Source organism: Heterocephalus glaber, unplaced genomic scaffold (assembly GCF_053883595.1).
Source record: "Heterocephalus glaber isolate CG9 unplaced genomic scaffold, H.glaber_assembly_v1.0 deba00001729, whole genome shotgun sequence".
Taxonomy (NCBI): domain Eukaryota; kingdom Metazoa; phylum Chordata; class Mammalia; order Rodentia; family Bathyergidae; genus Heterocephalus; species Heterocephalus glaber.
This window is the reverse complement of record NW_028258440.1, coordinates 10,202,072-10,221,473: the sequence shown is the minus strand read 5'-3', so window position 1 is coordinate 10,221,473 and position 19,402 is coordinate 10,202,072. Positions and strand designations below refer to the sequence as shown.

The 19,402-nt window shown below is 37.6% G+C and overlaps 1 non-coding gene and 1 pseudogene across 1 annotated transcript; both read right to left on the bottom strand.

Moving 5' to 3' along the window:
* Window positions 1-582: 582 nt before the first annotated feature.
* Window positions 583-655, bottom strand: Trnak-cuu (transfer RNA lysine (anticodon CUU)). The gene has a single exon. It is a non-coding gene; the product is annotated as a tRNA-Lys (tRNA).
* Window positions 656-15,128: 14,473 nt separating this feature from the next.
* Window positions 15,129-18,631, bottom strand: LOC101718170 (ubiquitin carboxyl-terminal hydrolase 48 pseudogene; annotated as a pseudogene).
* Between the last annotated feature and the right edge of the window lie 771 nt (window positions 18,632-19,402).

The window sequence follows — 19,402 nt, the reverse complement described above, 5'->3', positions numbered from 1 at the left end:
CACAAATAGCTTTTATCAGATTGAGATAAAGAGGATCTATTCTGATTTTCTGTAGGTTATTTTTTTTATCATGAATGGGTGTTTGTTGGGAGGAATGCTACATAATTTTAGGGTAAAATCAGTTGGTTAGCCTAATTCTCCTGCCTACAGCCCAGCTATGGAATTCTGAGACATAATTCCATTTTGGCCTCCAGTCACAACTGAGACCTCACTGGTCCGGTGATGCTATGATTCTCCAGGACAAGATTATACCAGCTGAAAACATCCTGGGAGGAACAAACATTTACTCAGTTCCTCATTGTTCTTGGATTGTTATACCTTGTTTACATAGATGTACTGAACTCTCTGTAAGTCATTTGTTACATTTGTTTCTCCCCATATACTGATTAAAAGGTGTGGTAAGCTGGGGGCTTTCGTCTTTGCTACCCAGAGCAGCACTGATCAGACCCAAAGCTCAGCTTCTTCTCAGTCTCATTTTTCTACCTTTTCTGTAATTCACCTTGTGCTGCCATGGCTTGCAGGAGACTAGGACTTACTGCAGAGGTTCTAGTAACATCCCCTTTCCCTGTTCCCTACATTTGGTGCCCAACATGGGGCTCAAACCCATGACCCTGAAATTAAGAGTCTCATGCTCTACCAACTGAGCTAGCTGGACATTTTTATGAGCCTGTTCTCTGATTAAAGAATGGAGTTCCACCTCAAAGTGGAGATACTGAGCAGGGGATAGGCTCTTTTCAAAAGCTGAAAAAAGTCATGGGGAGCCAGAGAATAAGTCTGAAGTACATTGTCCAACAAACCCACTGTATATGGGCTTTGGAAGCCATTAGTTAGAATGCTCTGCCTGAGGTCCTTTAGGATGTTAAAATCAAATGAGACATGAACATACATGTCTACATCTGAGTTGTCAGGATCAGGCAAAACTGAGATAGGAAAGCACAAAAGGCCTCCCACTGCCTTGCTCGATGTCACAGCCTTTTGAAGGGTATGGTGACAGGGAGTGGCCCCAGAAGTGGGCTTCACAAGAGGGACAACTAGACCTTTGTGAGATGGCTGAGGGGATAGAGAATTAGGGTCTTCCTCAGCACACTGTGGTGGTGGAGCAGAAGCTGCAGTGAGATGAAAGCAAACTGGAGAAGAAGCCAAACAAGGGGAAGCCCTGACAGAAGGGTTAGTGGAGGGAGGGGTAGCTGAGGTTTCCTGAACTGACTGAGAGAATTTGAGAGCAAGTGGACTAAGGCCCAAGTGGGGAGTGTTCATGGGGAGAGAGGATCACCCTTCGCTGGGCCTCATGGAGAATGGTACATACATGTTCCCATACTATTAAGTTAGTTGTCCCTTCCTGGAGAAAAAATGGGACATACATTTGTATGTCTTTTAACAAATTTATCACAGCATCCTTAGGTATTGGGTACATAGCTTGCTTTAACAGTGACTTAAGTAATTTGGCAAAGTTACACTACTCTGATGACAGAGACTGACCCTTAGTTGTAACTCAGCAAAGATAGCAATTTACTCCCAGCTGGACACACTTAACACCAGTGTCCCTTGTCCGAGTCAGGAAATTGTCCCGGGAGATCCATGTGCTCTTTTACTCCGAGTTTATCTCACAGGTGAGTTCACCCCTGTATCTGATTCACATCCAAGTTGGGCACCAAATGTAGGGAACAGGGAAAGGGGACATTACTAGAACCTCTGCAGTAAGTCCAAGTCTCCTGTGAGCCATGGCAGCACAAGGCAAAAGCCCCCAGCTTACCACACCTTTTATTCAGTACATCGGGAGAAACAAATGTAACAAATGACTTGCAGAGAGTTCAGTACATCCGTGTAAACAAGATGTAACAATCCAAGAACAATGAGGAACTGAGTAGATGTTTGTTCCTCCCAGGATGTTTTCAGCTGGTGTAATCTTCTTTTATTTTGGTACCAGGGATCGAACTTGGGACCTTGTGCTTGTGAGGCAGGCGCCAGAACCACTGAGCTAAATCCCCGGCCCTTAAACTGGTGTAATCTTGTCCTGGAGAATCACAGCATCACTGGATCATTGAGATTTCAGTTGTGACCGGAGGCCAAAATGGAATTATGTCTCAGAATTCCATAGCTGGGCTCTAGGCAGGAGAATTAGGCTAACCAAATGATTTTATCCTAAAATTATGTAGCATTGCTCCCAACAGGTGTTGGATTTTTTAAAATACTTTTTCTGCATCTGATGATCATAAAGTTTTTGTCCTTGGCTCTATTAATATAGTGTATCATATTTATTGATTTGCATATGTTGAAACATCCCTGCATCCCTGGGGTGAATCCTATTCATTCAGGGTGTATGATCTTCTTGATGATTTTTTGCATTCTGTTTGCCAGTATCTTACTGAGGAATTTGCATTTGTTTACTAGTGAGATTGGCCTGTAGTTCTCTTTTTTGGTTGAGTCCTTCTTTGCTATTGGTATCAAGGTGATGTTTGCTTCCAGGAATGAATTTGGGAGTATTCCTTCTCTTTCAATTTCATTGAAAAGTTTAAGCAGTAGTGGCAATAGCACTTCTCTAAATGTTTTGTAGAATTCAGAAGTGAAGCCATTAGGAACTGGGCTTTTCTTTGTTGGTATGTTTTAAATTATGTTTTCACTTTTCTTGATTGATATTGGGTTGTTTAGAATTTTTAGGTCTTGTTCATTCAAATTTGATAATTCATATGTATCTAGAAGTCTGTCTATTTCTTCTGTGTTTTCCATCTTATTGGAGTACTGGTTCTGAAAGTAGTTATTCATGATCTTCTGGATTTCTGCTGGGACTGTTGTAATTTCACCCTTTTTATTCTTAATTGGATGGATTTGGACCTTTTCTTTGATAAGGTTGGCTAAGGAAGTGTCTGTTAATTTTGTGTATTCTTTTGATGACCGAATTGTTTGATTCATTGATTCATTTTAGTGTTTTTTAGTCTCCATTGCATAGATTTCTGCTCTAATCTTCATGATTTCCTCCTTTGTATGATCTTTAGTTTTGTCTTGCTCTTCTTTATATAGAAGCTTCACATTCACCATTAGGTTGTTTATTTGATCACACTCTACTTTCCTAATATCAGTATTCATGGCTATGAATTTCCCTTATAGTACTGCTTTCATTGTGTCCCATAAAAATCAGTATGTTGTATTGGCATTGGCATTTAATTATGGAAACTGTCTAATTTCTTCTTTAATTTCCTCTGTGATCCATTGGTTTTTCAGGAATATTTTATTCAATTTTCATGTGTTTATGAAGTTCTTGTGGTTTATTTTGCTATTGATCTCCAATTTCATTTCATTATGATCTGATAATATACAGGGATAACTTCAAAAACTTTGCATTTACTTAAACAGTGTCAGTGAGTTGATGTGTGGTCTATTTTGGAGAACATCCTATGTGCAGCTGAGAAGAATGTGTATTCTAATTTTGTGGGATGGAACATTATGTAAACATCTATTATGTCCATTTGTTCAAGAGTTTGGTTGAGTTCTAGCATTTTGTTGTTGACATTTTTATTTAATTGGTCTGTCTGTTTGTGACAGTGGAGTATTAAGGACCCCCACTACAATTGTATTAGTGCTTACTTGACATTTTATGTCTGGTAGTATTTGTTTTTTATAGTTGGTTGCACTAGTATTTGCTGCATATATATTTATGATTGTCATCTCTTCTTCTTGGATTATTCCCTTCACAATGTAGTGATCTTCTTTGTCTCTCTTAATTGGTCTTTGTGTGAAATCCACTCTGTCAGCAAATAGAATAACTACCTTTGCTTTTTATCAGCTTCCTGTTGCATGAAATATTTTCATCCTTTGACTTCAGTCTATGAATTTCTTTTTGAATTAAGTGTGTTTCTTGTATGCAGTATATTGTTCGATATTTCTTCTTGTTCTATTCTGCCAGCTTATTTCTTTTGATTGGTGAATTGAGACCATTAAAATTGATGGTTATAGCTGATATGTATTGATTTATCCTTGTCATGATCTTTTCCTGTTGTTGGATTTTTGCCCCCACTTTGCATTTAATTTCTTTCCTTGACTTATGGATTCATTTTTTGGGGCTTCATGGAGTTGGGACCCTCATTGCCTCTTTTTAGCTATTGTTTCAAATTTGTTGGATCACTGGTTTGGTATTCATGACATTCCTCAGGTATTCTTTGTCATACAAGTATCTTATTTTCATTGATTTTGAAAGATAATTTTGTATGATACATTAATCTAGGTTGGAATTTGTTTTGTTTTAGGACAAGAAATACTTCACTTCAGGCTTTACTTGACTTGAGTGTGTTGAGAAGTCTGCTGTGATTCTAATGGGTTTTCCTTTGTATGTGGTTTGTTTCTTTTTCTCTAACAGCTTTTAATATTTTGTTTGCATGTGGCATTTGTAGGTTCTTGACTATTATATGCCTAGGTGTAGATACTTTTTGAACACAGTTAGTTCAAGTTCTGTACACTTCATTTATCATTATGTCAAATTCCTTTTCCCTGTTTGGGAAGTTTTCTACAATTACTTCTGTGAAAATTTTATTTATGCCTTTGGTGCTATCTCCTGCTCCTTTATTGACTCCAATCAATCTTAAGTTATTCTTTTCTGCATCATCCAGTAGTTGTTGGATTGATTTCTCATGGCCCCTTGCTATTTTTAAGAAATCTCTTTTCTTGTTCGCTAATCACCAACCTGTCTTCTAAATCTGAAATTCTATTATTCTGCTATGGAAACTTTCAATGCAATTTTTGTTTTTTTGGATATGTGCTTGGATGTGTTCCATGTTTTCCAATTCTTTCCTATGCTAGGTATTCATGGTTTCCATCATTTTCCTCAGCTCCTCTATTTTTTATCTGTACATGCTCTAGAGTTATTAATCATTTCTTTCATTATGGTCACCATCTCTGTTTTTGAGAAATTTTTTCTTATTTCACTTTTTCCAGAGCCTCTTTCATCTGTTTTCATCTGCCCATTTTACCAGTTCAGGGAGTTCAGGTGGTTGACATTCATATTGTTCCATCTCATTGCCCCCCCCCACCACAATTTGCATTTGGTGATCAAGAACTCTGGGTTTGCATCTTGTTTAGGTATCTTCTCATTTCTATTTTGTTGTTGTTGTTGGTTTGGGTTTATTTCCTGGTTTGACACTTGTATATTTCTCTTTGCAAGTATGTTTTCATTTAGAACTCTTAGGGTATGGCTACTTCTCATATTGTCTTCCAGTATCACTGGTCTTTGGGTTTTGAGTCTATAATGGCCCTTAGACAATCTCAGTCTTTGTATCTCAGGAAGGACAACTGACTAGAGCAATCCTGTCACCTTGGACAAAGTAATACAATCAGCATCAACAATAGCATCAAACACAGCCTAGAAAATGACAAACTGTGATAAGTATAAATCTGCCACATTTGACCCCATGATCTAGAATTATAGTTATATATCAAAATCTAGAACCATCCAGTAATGTTTGCAGTAAATAAGCCCTTTAACATAGCAAATTTGTCCTCTGGAGAGAAGACTTAGAAGGTGTTAGGGGGTGGATAGAGACAGAAAGAGAGGGAAAGCTTAGAAGTAAGGCTAGAGGACACAGATCATGAAAACTTTGGGAAACTGGTGAGGACAGGAGAAAAAGAGAGAAGCAAGGAACAAAAGCAAGAATAGAACAAACAAAGCAATAGGAAAACTAGAAATCATATTCACGATCCTATAAAAATTAGCACAATCAAGAAAACGTGAAACAGGACAAAAGCAGGAACAAGAAAGGAGAGAAATGAAGAAGACAAAAAAAGAAAAGAAGAAACAATGTCCCCTCAAAGGTGTGTCTGTCCTGTCACCTGTGGACAAGGTGGGCAGCATACAGATCTGTGTTGATCAATCTCAGTGAGCTGTCTGGAGTCTGGCTGATTTCTGAATGTGAGATTGGAACTGAGCTCCCTGATCTCCTTCAGGATTGAACTCTGCATGGCTCTACTGCATGTTCAAGCCACCCTTCCCCAGCAACGAGTCTTGGTTCACACAGGAAATGCTGACCCCAGCAGCTCATCAGCCACTGCAGTCTGCTGAATCTTTATTGGAGTGACTCTCTTCACTCTCTCAGTGAGCTTCAATTCTCAACAACTCTTACAAAGGCCCTCTCTCTGCTGCTGTCCACCATGCCATCTTCCTAGGCTCAGAATGATGGCTTTTCTGGTCTCTGTCATACAAGGTCTGGATACCAGTGGTGGCAGGCTCCTCAGGGTGGGGCTTAGGTTGTGCACCACACTGCTCTCCCTGGTGGTGGTGGTGCCAGGCCCCTTGGGGTAGGGCCTAGATTATTTCTGATACATTAGTTCTAAATATATTTGTTTTGTTTTGTAGTACTAGGGATCGAACTCAGGACCTTGTGCTTGCCAGGCAGGCATGGTGCCACTGAGCTAAAACTCTGGTGCCTATCTATAGCTCATATTTCTCATATAACTTTTTTTCTAAAAAGTTTCAATCTCCATGAAAATCGATTTTATTTATATATAAATTCATAAATGCTAATTTGTATGATAGCATTGTAATATTTTCTCATATATTTTCTGTAATTTGTGAAATATACAGAAGAGATTGAAACTGGCTTCATGATTTATATCTAATTCAAGATGCCTATTTATACATTCTACTGACATAACATTAATCACAAAGAAAAAATAAAGATTTTCTTCTCTTAATAATTGATTAATATGAAACTTCAAATGACAATAGGATTCTTTCACTTTCATTTATATGACTAAGTCTATGTGTATTTACATTGCAATATTGCAGCAGTTTTCAAATTGAGAAATTCTAAAGTCTTTAAAAAATTCTAATAGTGGGCTGATATATTTTATTGCAATATTCATTTGTATATTTTTATTTTGTAGAGTTTATTGATAAAGATTTCTGTTTGAGCTCTCGAAGTACAGACCCAGAAAATATGTGTGCAGATGCTGTAGGAACAGGATTCCAGAATAGAGACTTAATCATTTTGGAAAAGACAAACATATATTCTATTAAAGACTTAAGAAGATGATACTATATAAGTGCAAAATATAAAGACGGTACATTCTGGAGTGAGAGGAGTACATTCTTTTTTATATTTTTATTTACTATTAATATTTTTGTGATACATAATAATTTACATTCATTTTAGGGAATTGATATATACACATATCACATCTTAACCATTTTTTCCCCCTCTTCACTTTCTGTTGTCCCCTCTTCCCCTTCCCAGATTCCCTTCTCATCTGAACAAAGTCTACCTCACTGTTTCCTCCCATTTCCATTTTATTTTGGTGTTTATATTTTGCATTTCTATATAATGGAAAACATGTAATATTTAATCTTCAGTATCTGTTTTTTCTCACTTAGCATTTTGGGTAGATTATCTTGACTCTTACCTGAATTCTGAAAGTTAACCCCATGTGGAGCCCTTCTGTTTTTCCTAGATATAGCTACTGCTTTAATCGCTGCTATTTCTCCTCCTATAGCAGCCATCATAGTTCCCTTTCTGGGTCTAAGTAATAGGTCCAATCATTCCATAAGCCCTTTCAGAGCCCCATCCTGTTCCAAACCAAAGTATGTGTCTCAGACAGCCCAGCTACCTGTTCAGTACTCACTATGTTTCTGGATCTGTGCTTGTGATGTCATGTTGCCACCAGGTATATCTTCTATGCTCAAGGGGACACTTCTTTGTGTACTTCATTTAGAAAGCCCAAAGGCAAAGGCAAAATTATAAAGAATTTTATGATGGTAAAAGCAGAACATTAATTCAATTGTTGGGCCTCTTTTGAGAGCAGACCCTGTGTATTCTGCAGGCCTCATGCCCATGTTAAAAAGCAAACTGAGCACAACAAAATTTTGTAATTTGAGCAAGCAACATTAATTGACTACTCCAAACCAGAAATTGTTCAGGAGTTCTAGCAACAAAACCCAAGGGGGAGGTTTTTATAGGAAAGACACAGAAATAAAACAAAGAAACCCATTGTTATGATTTAGATCTGATATGTCCCCCAAAGCCTCATATATTTTGAAGATGACTGCATCATGGGGGCAATATAGCTGACCTGCAATTAAGAAATAGGGCCTGGTTAGAGCCAGGTAACTGGGTGGTATATCTCTTGTCCCAGCTCCTCCCTTCTCTCTCTGTTTTCTGATTGCTATGATATGAGCTTTTGTCCCCCCTCAGGCTCTTCAACCATAAATTTTTTGTCTTCGTGCTATCTGACCATACATGGATTGAGACAACTAAAACTGTAAGCCAAAATAAAACTCTCTTCCTTTAATCTGCACATATTGGGTATCACATCCCAGCAATGAGAAAGTGACTAAAATGGCTTTTGGTACCAAGAGTAGAGTTGCTATTGTAACTACCTAATCTTGTGGTTCAAAAGCCTTTGGAACTGGCACGCAGCAGGAGTTTGGAAAGTTTTAGAGATGTCAGCTAGAAAACCTCTAGAATGCTATAAAGCAATCTTAATGGGAGATTCTGGTCATTGCTCAAAAGACAGAATGCATGAAGAAATTCAGATGGTAAAGCCCAGGCTCTGGAGGTTTTAGTTGGAAGAAGGTCTCCATCAGTAGAAAAGCTCAAGGTCATGTGAGTTTTGATTTGACAGAAAATTTGTCCACATTTGCTGGAGACTGGAATAATAAATATGGTCATGGAAATTTCAAAGCAATCCAATGTTCAGCTAGGTTATAGCATGGGTACTGCTGGCAGCTTTTTGCCAGATCTACAGACAGGAGAAAAAAAGAAAAAAAAGTTTTCAATTTTGCCAGAATGGAAGCACTTACAAAATTGGAGCACAGGAGAAAATAGTTATTGAAAAAATAGCATTAAAAAGAAGCCAAATACTTTTCATTAGGAGTAATAAATTTGGCTTTAGGGTATCTCAGGAATTCACAAGACAGTATCCTTCACAGGTCGAAGGGTGGCAAATTGAAAGACTTTTCTTTGAGAAGACAGCCTGAGAGAATTCTGCTCCAGAAATGGTTCCCCAGTATTCAGTCCACAGTGCTCAGCCATCCAGGCACTTAAAGGCCTCTGCAGCCATGATGGAAAGGACCCAATATACTGCTAAAGCTGAAAGAACTTGGCATCACCCACATGTAGTTTTACAAGCATGCAGAATGCAAGAGTTATGGAGAATATAAGTTTCCAGCCATATTTTAGAAAAATTCCTATAAGGCCAGGCAGTGTGCCCTTGAAAGGGCAGTGCATGAAGGTGTGAGAGTGAAGCTGAAAGTTCAGAGGAAAGCTCAATAAGTTGAAGATGCCAGAAAGGAGGATCATCAGTTAAGAAATACCACAGCAAATGAGCTGAATAACCCCAAGAGAGAGGCTTTGAGGGCCACACCTAATGATGCCACAGGGGTATGCTCAACCAAGTCATTGGATGTTCACATTTCTTCACAACTTTCCCCATACTGAACATGGAACTACAAGATATAATGTTTGTCCTGCTGGGTTTTGTTCTTTTGTCCCATTCCTTTCTATCCCCCTATTTCTCCCTTTTTGAATGAGAATATTTGCCCTGTGCCATGGTAAGACTGCAGTGTTTAACTTTCTTTTTTTTATTTTTATAGGGTATCACAGCTAAGTGTTTACCTTGAGTCACAGAGGAGACTTTGAACTTGGACTTTCCAGCAAAGTTGAAACTGTTGAGTATTTGCTGACTCTTAGAAACAGACAAAACATATTTTATATAAAAACATAGACATGAGTCTTTAAGGGGCAAGAGAGGAAGGTTATTGCTTAGATGGGGTGTCCCACAAAGCCTCATGTGTTTGGAAGATGATTGGATTATGGAGGCACTATATTATCAGTTAGTACACTGATATGTTTATAGCTCAATATGCTGTTAGGAGATGGGGTCCTGGTTAGAGCTGGGTCGATGAGGGTGTGCCTGGGATGAGTGTACCTCCCTATATGTTCCTTCCTTTTTCTCTCTACTTTCTGGCTGCCATGATGTAAGCAGCTTTCCTCTGCTTGGCTCTTCCATCATGATGTTTCTACCTTGGAGACAGGTGACTCTACACGGAGTGAGATCTTTGGAACTATGAGTCATTATAATCTTCTCCTCCTTTGTGTCTGAGCAACAGGAAAATGACTAAGACACCCATAATATTTTTTTGTTTGCAAGATGTATTCAGTGAGACAAGAGATCCCTATATATTCTCTGATAAACAGATACTTGCTCAAAAATGTTAAGTAAATGTTGAAATAAAGAATGATAAATTACTTGATTTTTCTTCTACTAATAAAAGCACATATGCACACACACATCATATGCTTGAAAAAAAATGTTTCAGAAGACTACTTAGGCCTTTTATGTGTAATGTACCCATATCTTTTTAAGAATTCTATTTCTAACCTAATCAAAGTATAGTATTTCCTTTAAAGCTGAACAACTTATCCAGGTTTCCTTGTATCTTTCTTGGTTTTTGATCCAGCTTTGTGTCTCAGGAAGGTCCTTAGTTCCCATAAAGCAGCCCAGGAAATCACTGCTATTGTTATGTCTCTATTCCATTTCTGCAATTCCCTTTCCTTATGCTGATTTGTTCCCAAACTCCAGCTTGAAGCATTTACCTAAGTCTTCCTTCTCCTCTATGAATCATTTTCTGCCACTCTCAGATTGAGTCAAGTGCTCCATCTTCTGTAATCAAATAAGACATTTTGGTTATCACTTTTGCAGAATTTTTTTCTATATATTTTAATTTTCTGCAACCTTGGTTGTTTCTCCCATTAGATAAGAGCCCCTTGGTGGCAGGAAGTGTGTGTTTGACTGTGTGTGTGTGTGTGTGTGTGTGTGTGTGTGTTTACATCTGTTTTGTTAGTGCCTAGCATGGTGCTTGGTACATAACGAGTAATCAATAACATTTGTTGAAATGATGCATGAAGCACTAAATCTAAAACTGCTCTTTGTCATGAAGATTGGAAAGTGAAGTAAGTACCAATGATCAATAATCCTTCACTTTAATAGAAAATCAGATTAGATGGTCTTAGCTTCTTTCTGAAACACTAAACAAATTGACTAAGTCTCTAAATGTTGGGGATGAATTCAACTAATTACTAGATTCATTATTTCACTCTAGACTCCTTTTATTTAATGGGATGTGTTTTCTTTAAGTTAAATACAGAAAATCCATTACAGTTAACAGAAAAATGGCTTTCTTTTATTTTGATAACAGGTTTCAATATCTAAACATAGTTGTAGAAGTGGAATCATACTCAAAATTCAACATTATAATATGCATACTTTTTACGCTTAAGTGTTTATGCATACTTAAGATTTCTTCTGAACCATGGTTGATGTCACTATGAGTTGAGTTTAAAGAATAGAGATGGAATATTAAATTTTAAATTTGTTTGGATTTAGAAACAAAATAATTATAGTTTGTTTTGAAATTACCTGTCTAATATGACATAAAAATTGATTAATATAATCAGTTTATTTAGCATGATGAAAATATCTTTTTTTTTTTCAAGTTCTTCACTTTCATGCTTTATGGAAAGTAGAATATGAGGCCATTCTATGCTCCTAGGGGAGAGAAGGTGAGCCAATCCCAGTACCTGGGAAGAGGCTCCCCTGCTGCTATTCCACACTCCGAGGGCAGAGAATGTGAGCTACGTGGGCTCCAGAAGCACACCCCCCCCCATGGAAATGAGAAGACACGTAAACAAGCCTCAAAAACAGACTTCCAGATAACCTACAGCAACCCCAAAGGGAAACGAGATGGAACAATCTGATAATAAATAACCTGGACTCCCTGAACTTGCAATAAAAGAGGATCTGAAAAAAATAAAATCAGAAATAATTTCTCACATAACAGCAAAGATTGTGCCCATAGTGCAAGACATGATTAATAAATCTAGAGAGGACACAGATAAAAAAAATGGAGGATCTGAATAACATGATGGAATCCCAACATAGGAAACAAATGGAATCCATAAAACAGATGCAAACAGATTTCCAGGAGATTAAAAACTCCATTGAAAGTCTGCACAGCAGAATGAACCAATGTGAGGACAGAATTTCAGATACAGAAGATAAGATTGCAATTAGTGACCAGGAAAAGAAAAATTGCTTTAAAAATGTAAGAGACCACGAAAAATCAATCCAGCAGCTGCTAGACGATGCAAAGAAGAATAACATAAGAATTATTGGAGTCAATGAAGAAACAGGAGAGACTGCATGAAAAAAGCTGTTCAAAGAAGTGATGGCAGAAAACTTCCCAAGCAGGGGAAACGAATTTGACATACAGATAAGTGAGGCATAGAGAACTCCAAATAGCCTTGATCAAAAAATGTCTACACATAGGCATATAATAGTGAGGATTCCAGAAACCCAACAGAAGAACAAAGTTCTACAAGCAGTGAGAGAAAAGAAACCAATCACATACAAAGGAAAGCTGATCAGAATCACAGCAGACTTCTCAATGCAAACCCTCAAGACAAGAAGAGCTTGGAGTGATGTATTTCAAGCCCTAAAGGAAAACAGCCTCCAACCCAGATTGATGTACCCTGCAAAACTATCTTTCAAAATTGATGGAGAAATAAGATACTTTCATGATAAAGAGCACTTTAGGAACTTCATGAATACCAAACCAGCACTCCAAAAAATTTTAGACAATATCCTAGGAAAAGACAATGAGGATCACAACCCCAGGAAGCCCAGCAGAATAAATCCTTGGGGTGTAACAAATTAAATCCAAAGGGGGAGAATCCAACAAAAAGAAAAAGTCATGACAAGGCTTTTAAAACTTTTAACTTCATCTCCCTAATGAGTGTATAATTCAATCCTGTTATTGTTCATGATTATTAGTTTTCTGATTCTAGTGTTGCACACTTTTCCTTGTACTATACTGGCTGTTTATCATCTTCTTGTGTCTACTTTTTAATTACATTGTCTATTAATGAGCTGTAAGAGTTCTTTATATATTCTGGTCATAGGTTATATGCATTGTAAATATGGTCTGTTTAAGGACTACTTTTCATTTTAATGATGTCATTTAAAGTTCTAAATTTTGATGAAATCTCATTTATCATTTTTTTTTTATTTTATACATCATGTTTTTTTGTATCCTAGGTAGTTCTTGCCTACCCTAAATTCATAAACACTTTCCCTTATAATTTCTTCTTAAAATTTTATAGTTTTAGGCTTTCATATTTAGGTTCATATACCCTTTCAAGTTATTTTTATGTATGGAAGTAAAGGGTTGAGGTTAATTTTTTATATATGGATACCAGGTGTTCTAGTGTCATTTGCTGAAAACACTATCTTTTCCTTGTCTGTTGGATTGAGTTTATATTCTATAAAATGCTAATGTTAAATAATCTTTCAAAACTCAGTGGACCATATATGTGTGGTGCTATTTCTAGATTCTCTGTTTTATTCCAATGATCTCTATGTCTTTCCTTACACCAACACTGCCTTGATTACTGTAGCTTTAGAGGAAGTCTTAAAATTAGGTACTAAAGTCTTCCAACACTGTTTTTTTTTAACATTTCTATGTCCTTTGTACTCCTACATAACTTTTAAATTTCAATATCCAATTCTTCATTTATAGCAAGTATACATAAACCTGAATTTTTATATATACCTTGTGTTTTCTAATCCTGCTAAATTCAAATACAAGTTGTCAGGGCTCCTAGAGATTTCTTAGTATTTTCTCTGTAGATGATCATTTCATCTACATATAAAGATTTTGCTTCTACCTTGCCAATCCTATTCTAAGTGTGTCATTTTATTGCCAGACTATTTTGGTTTGGACCTATGTTTCAAAGTTTAATGGACAGATGAAGAGTAGGCATATCTACCCTTGTTCCCCACCTTAAGGAGAAAGCATTGTATCTTCTCTATTCATATAAGGCATTTTTGCTGGAAGTATGGAGTACATGTCTTTGATCTGTTGAGAAGGTTCTGTTCTACTTCTAGTATACTGATAGCTTTTACCATGAACAGCTGTAGAATTTAGTCCAATACGTTTTCTCCAACTACTGACAGGATCATATGGCTTTTTCCTTTCCTCTGTTAAAATGATGACTTTTGGGGGTGGATCTTCCAATGCTGAACCAACACTGCCATCCCTATAATAAAACCACTTTCTACATACTGTCAGATCTGACTTCTAATACTTTGTGTTGTTAAACAAATTTCTATCTATGTTCATACTTTTTTCTTCTATTATCTTTATCCAGTTTTGGGATTAGCATAATGTTGAGTTCCTAAAATGAGGGGAGAAGTGTTTCTTTATTTTTTCTGCTGTAAAATGTTTGATGTAATTTATCAGTTAAAATGCATATGAGCCTGTTCTTGTCATATGGGTAAGTTTTCAAGCTAGGAATATATTTTCTTTAATAGGTGCTATTCAAGTTTTATATTTCCTCCAGAGTTAGTTTCATTAATTTGTCTTCCAAGGTACTTCTTAGAAGTTGTCAAATTTATTTCAAAACAGATTTTTGAAATACACTTTCTATATCCTTTTATATTCTGTAAAACCTGTGGTAATGTCTCCTAGATCTTGATGTTGTAATTTTAAAAATGTAAATCAATATTGTGTAATAGGATGTAAAGGCCTAAAGGAGCAGGTGAAGTGGGAGAGGTAGGGGAAAGGAAAGAAGGGAAAAGGAAAAATATGAGAAAAGGAAAAAAATGGAAACAAAATCTTTACAAATAGGGAAGGGTGGAGGGGGTGAAGAGAGGGCAGGGGAAGGGGAAAAAAGTAAGAACTGAGATACTCATGTAATGGTACAAGATCCCAATGATGTATGTAAATGTATTTTATACCTAAAATGTACCAATAAACTTAATGTGGAAAAAAGAAGAAAGTAGAATATGTGTCAAAGACAGGTACAGGTAAGCAGGTTATGTCTCTAAAGAATCACTTTTAGTTCAGAATAGAATGCTTGCTGTCCTATACCGTGATGCAAATCCTTTATGGCTCAGTGCATCTGGTTTGAAATTCAAGAAAGTAAATATAACAGAGCTTTATTCCCTTCCATGACTATAAATCTCATATGTAAACATGATTAAATGCTACTGCTACTATTTAAATTTTTGCTTGCCCCCCTTTCCTCCCACTACTCCCCTTAAATATAAAATTTGAAACATTTCCTTCAAGTTTGATGTCCATCAGTTCAATCTGCTTTATTTGACATAGGCATTTGGGACAGGCACTTTTGAATGGATTTTTGCCTTTTGGAAGAGTCATGTAATGGTTTAATTCTTAAATACATCTTTTCTTTAATGCCCTAACATGTCAAAATCCTCTTCCTCTCTGGTGATTTCTTAGCAGTCAGCAAGTGTTCAAAGATTAATGTCCAAGTAGACCAGTACCTTCAAACCCTTCTTCTGGCATACAAACTTGCATGACATCATCTATTGCAGCGTAATCTGCAATTGGTTCATCAGCCTTTAATAAAATGACAGATTCAGGTATGATGCCAAGGGTACCAAGGGTGGCACAGTCATCACTTAAAATCTTTCCATCAATTGATAAATTCTGGTCAAAAGGAGGAACTGAAAAATGAATGCATGATATGAATTTTCAATTCTTTTAATGTTTGATTAGCAGAAACGAGAAGTGCTTTCTTACTGCAAACTCTTCTATGTCACATACTCCGGCAAATAACTTGTTTTTGATAGGCTATATAATTTTGATGAGATATATTTTGCCTCTTTGTTCCTCCTTTGCTTTGATTAAAATATGGATCTTTTTCTCCATCTGGTTTAGCTTCTTCCTTGACCTTCTCTGTCTCAGAACTGCTCACATCCAGCTCCGAAGCTGAATCCTTCATCACCTTTATATTGTCTGCCAGTTTGTGGATGTAAATGGTGGCCTAAGCATACTCCCGCAGGTCCCTCTGCTGCTGACACAGTAGGCCTTCTCTGCACTCTGGACAGAGCTCAGGTTCAGAAATATACTGTGTTTCTAAAGGGTTTATATCTCCTACTTCAATTCTTGTGATTTTAATTATATGATCCACAACAAATAGCTTTTTTATCATCTTCCACTCACTTGGCCATATCAGAGCTATAAGTTTAGAATCTTCTTTGGTCATGGAATCAAATTTAAATGTAAGTCCCCCATGGGAACAAAGAAGGGCACTATTTCCAACTGATGACACAGGACTACATCTTGTAGGTTTTCTAACAAATTTCCGCCATTCTTCTACAAAGAACTGAGACACAATATACAGGACATCTGTATCCTCTGGCCAGTTACTGAGACACGGTCTGTTTTAGTCCTGGAACAGATTCGGAAGAGAAGTCTTTTGCTCATTTGCAATCATCTTATGTAAGGGTTTGTTTTCCTCCCCTTCTCTTTCTAAGATCTTGCACTGTGAACAGCATTCTCTGCAACTTGGAAGCTCAGGAGCCTTTGGGAAGTACTGTTGCAGTTTGCTCCACGCCTCTTTAGAAACCAGCCTTCTTTCATTTTCAGAGATGCACAATTCTCCATGTGGACACAGAATGTCTTCATTAAAGTTTAATTCTTCCTCCTCCTCTTTTCTTTCCTCCTTTGATTCATCTTTACTGAAGGTGTTGCCGTTCATTTTCCCATTGCTTTGGTATGCATCACCATCTTGCACATCTAGTTGTTCAAGAGCTAGCTGGCACCAACTTCTCAAGGATGATTTGCCCACCCAAAATCCATCATCACCCTTTCTTGTTGCTTTTAGCAGATTATTGACCATTTTATAATCTTTATTTAGTTGGTTCTTCAGATGCAACACACGACAACCTTCTACTACGCATTTCTTACCCAGTGCTTTCACAGTTAGTCTTGGACCACCTCCATATCTGCTGTAGAAAATGTCTGCTACATATTTGGAAATTCTCTTCATAATTGAGATTTTGTCTGGATGAAGTTTGTCATGGGAACACAGGGAAGTATGGTTATCGATAGGCTTGGTAGGTGTCAATTCATCCAACCACTTTTGCAGCCATTCAAGAGAGACAAACTCATAGGGCTCAGCTCCAGCAGGTAACCTTTGGTACAGCTCCTTAACCTCTTCATGCTTTGCTTTTCCTTTATCCACTCTTCTTTTACGCATTTCAATACACCACGCTTCAAATTTGGCATTATCACAATCTACCAGCTCTTGAAGAAAGGCTGGAACTTCCACGGTCCAGTTGGGCTTCTCTTGGCTTTGCAGTCCATAAACCAACATGTATGCATTTTGAGAGCAATGAGTCCCTTTACCACACTTGAGTCTGCATGTCTGTGACTTTGAGGGTTCTGCTAGATCTTCCTCAATCCCTAGTTGTAATTTCTTCCCCTCCATTTTTTCCATGTCTTCATAGTTAAACTTATACCATTTGCCAGACTGTGGATCTTTCACCTGGGCAATGTAGTGGCCTGAGTAAGCGCTCACACCTTGGTGTATGAGGACTGCACTGAGTTCATACACATAGGACCCAGGTTTATGGTCCACATAAGGGTCCATATCCAAAGTTTCTGAGAAGCCTATGTAGGTATTCAGCTTTTTCTTAAGTCCAGTTTGCCCGTCAAAGACAAAGCACATTAGCTGCAAGTTCAGAGTGCAAAGAAGGCTTAGAAGCCGAATCTTCCTTGTAGCGTTCTGTTTGCTTTGACAATTTACACAGAAGTATCGATTATCTCTTTCTAACTTTTCTTCCATTAAAAACTCTGAAATACAATCTGTTAACTGTTTGTGGCCTTGGATATTTAACTCCAGTTCATAGAACTTTGATAACAGGTTGGACTCCCTGCCACACTGATCGCAAACAGTTACATAAGTATATTTTCCACAGAACTGCTGCACAATGTTCCGTACATCTGGATTCTTCTGTTTAGACAAAGTATCTTCCAATAGAGACATAAACAGCTTTGAAAATTCCTGGGCATCCTTTTGTTGTCCCGTGTCTAAGCTGAAGGTTTTAACAAATCCTGATGGATCAATGTATCGTCTGTTACTGTTCTGCAACAAAGCAAACAAGTACTGGAGATGCTCACAAATTGTTTGAGGTTCAAAATCTTTCTCTTCGTGGACACCATTTTCCATCATGTAGTCACTACAGATGCTGGGACACAAGTACAGTGCCTGCCGAAGCTCCAGGTTGAGAAACCACACCCGAAGAAATGTGTTGACATAGTAAGTGGCTCCAAGGTTTATCAGGCCCACAAATGAGTTCTTTTTTCTCCGCTCACAGTTGAGATCATCGATGTTATGAAAACTATTTTCATCTATTTCTCCTAACCAAATACGCTCACCAATCCCAACCAGGCAATTTGGATTTCCTTTGCAGTTACATCTGCAAACGCCGCGGATGCAGGGCTCCAGCCAGATGCGGTAGGCGGTCTCGATGTGCTCCTGTGACAACTCCTCCGGCCGCATGGTCTCTGCCCAGCGCCAGGCGGCCTTCTCCAGCTGCAGCCGCGGGGCCATGGCCTTGGCCCCAGGAGCGCCCCTCAAGCTGGGCCACGGTTGCTGCCTCTGCCTCCCAAATGGGTTCCACCAGCTGCCAGCGAAGAGGGCCCAAAAATGTCTTGGTTGAAAGGCTCTGATTTTCATGAAGAAAGAGTAATCAGGAAAGTTTTAGTTTACACCAAAAGTATCAGTCATGTGTACTGAAGTGTATAACTTAATAGATGATGAATTTTGTTTAATGACTATGAAAGTAGTATTTTAGAATTCAACATTGTTATGATTTATAAAATTGACATATTTGAAATTATTTTATATAAAGAGCTATTTGGAAAATTATTGTACATTATGCAAATTTTCAGGAGTCAACTTTAAAATTTTTATGGCGTTATACTCTAAGCCAAATCACATTGTACTATTACAATGACTTCTGAATCAAATTACCTGGAGTTAGTCTAAACTTCACAGTTTAAGGGCACAATCCTCCAAAAAACTTAACTCATTTCATAGACTAGCTACAAGTTTAGGGGGTCCCATTCCATCTACATTTCCAACCAACAGATTTATAGTTTTCCCTTCTTTCATCAGTTTCAGTAATTCACTACAATGTTTTGTAGTCCTTATAAAACTATTTGTAGGATAACAATTTTATAATAGCAAAAAGGATACAAATCAAGAGAAACTGAAAGAAGAGTTGCATCTGATGTGGCCTAGGAGGGTCTCAAATCTAAAGATCCCGGTGTTCTTTTCCAGTGAGTCAAGAACCTATCACTTTATAACAATCTGTATAGAATATTGTTAAACAGAGAAGTGCTCCTGAGCTTCACTACACAAACTATTGGAGTTTCATTATTTAGGCATGATTGATTGAATCATGCCCCAACATTCTAACAACAAGGTTGGTCTTTTGGACAAGGTCAAGTACTATCCTTCTTCATCTTCTTTGTTTAAACTGTCCAGGATCCTACAATGAATCCAACACTCTTATCCTTGGGCTAAACAAGGAAATTGCTAGGAGG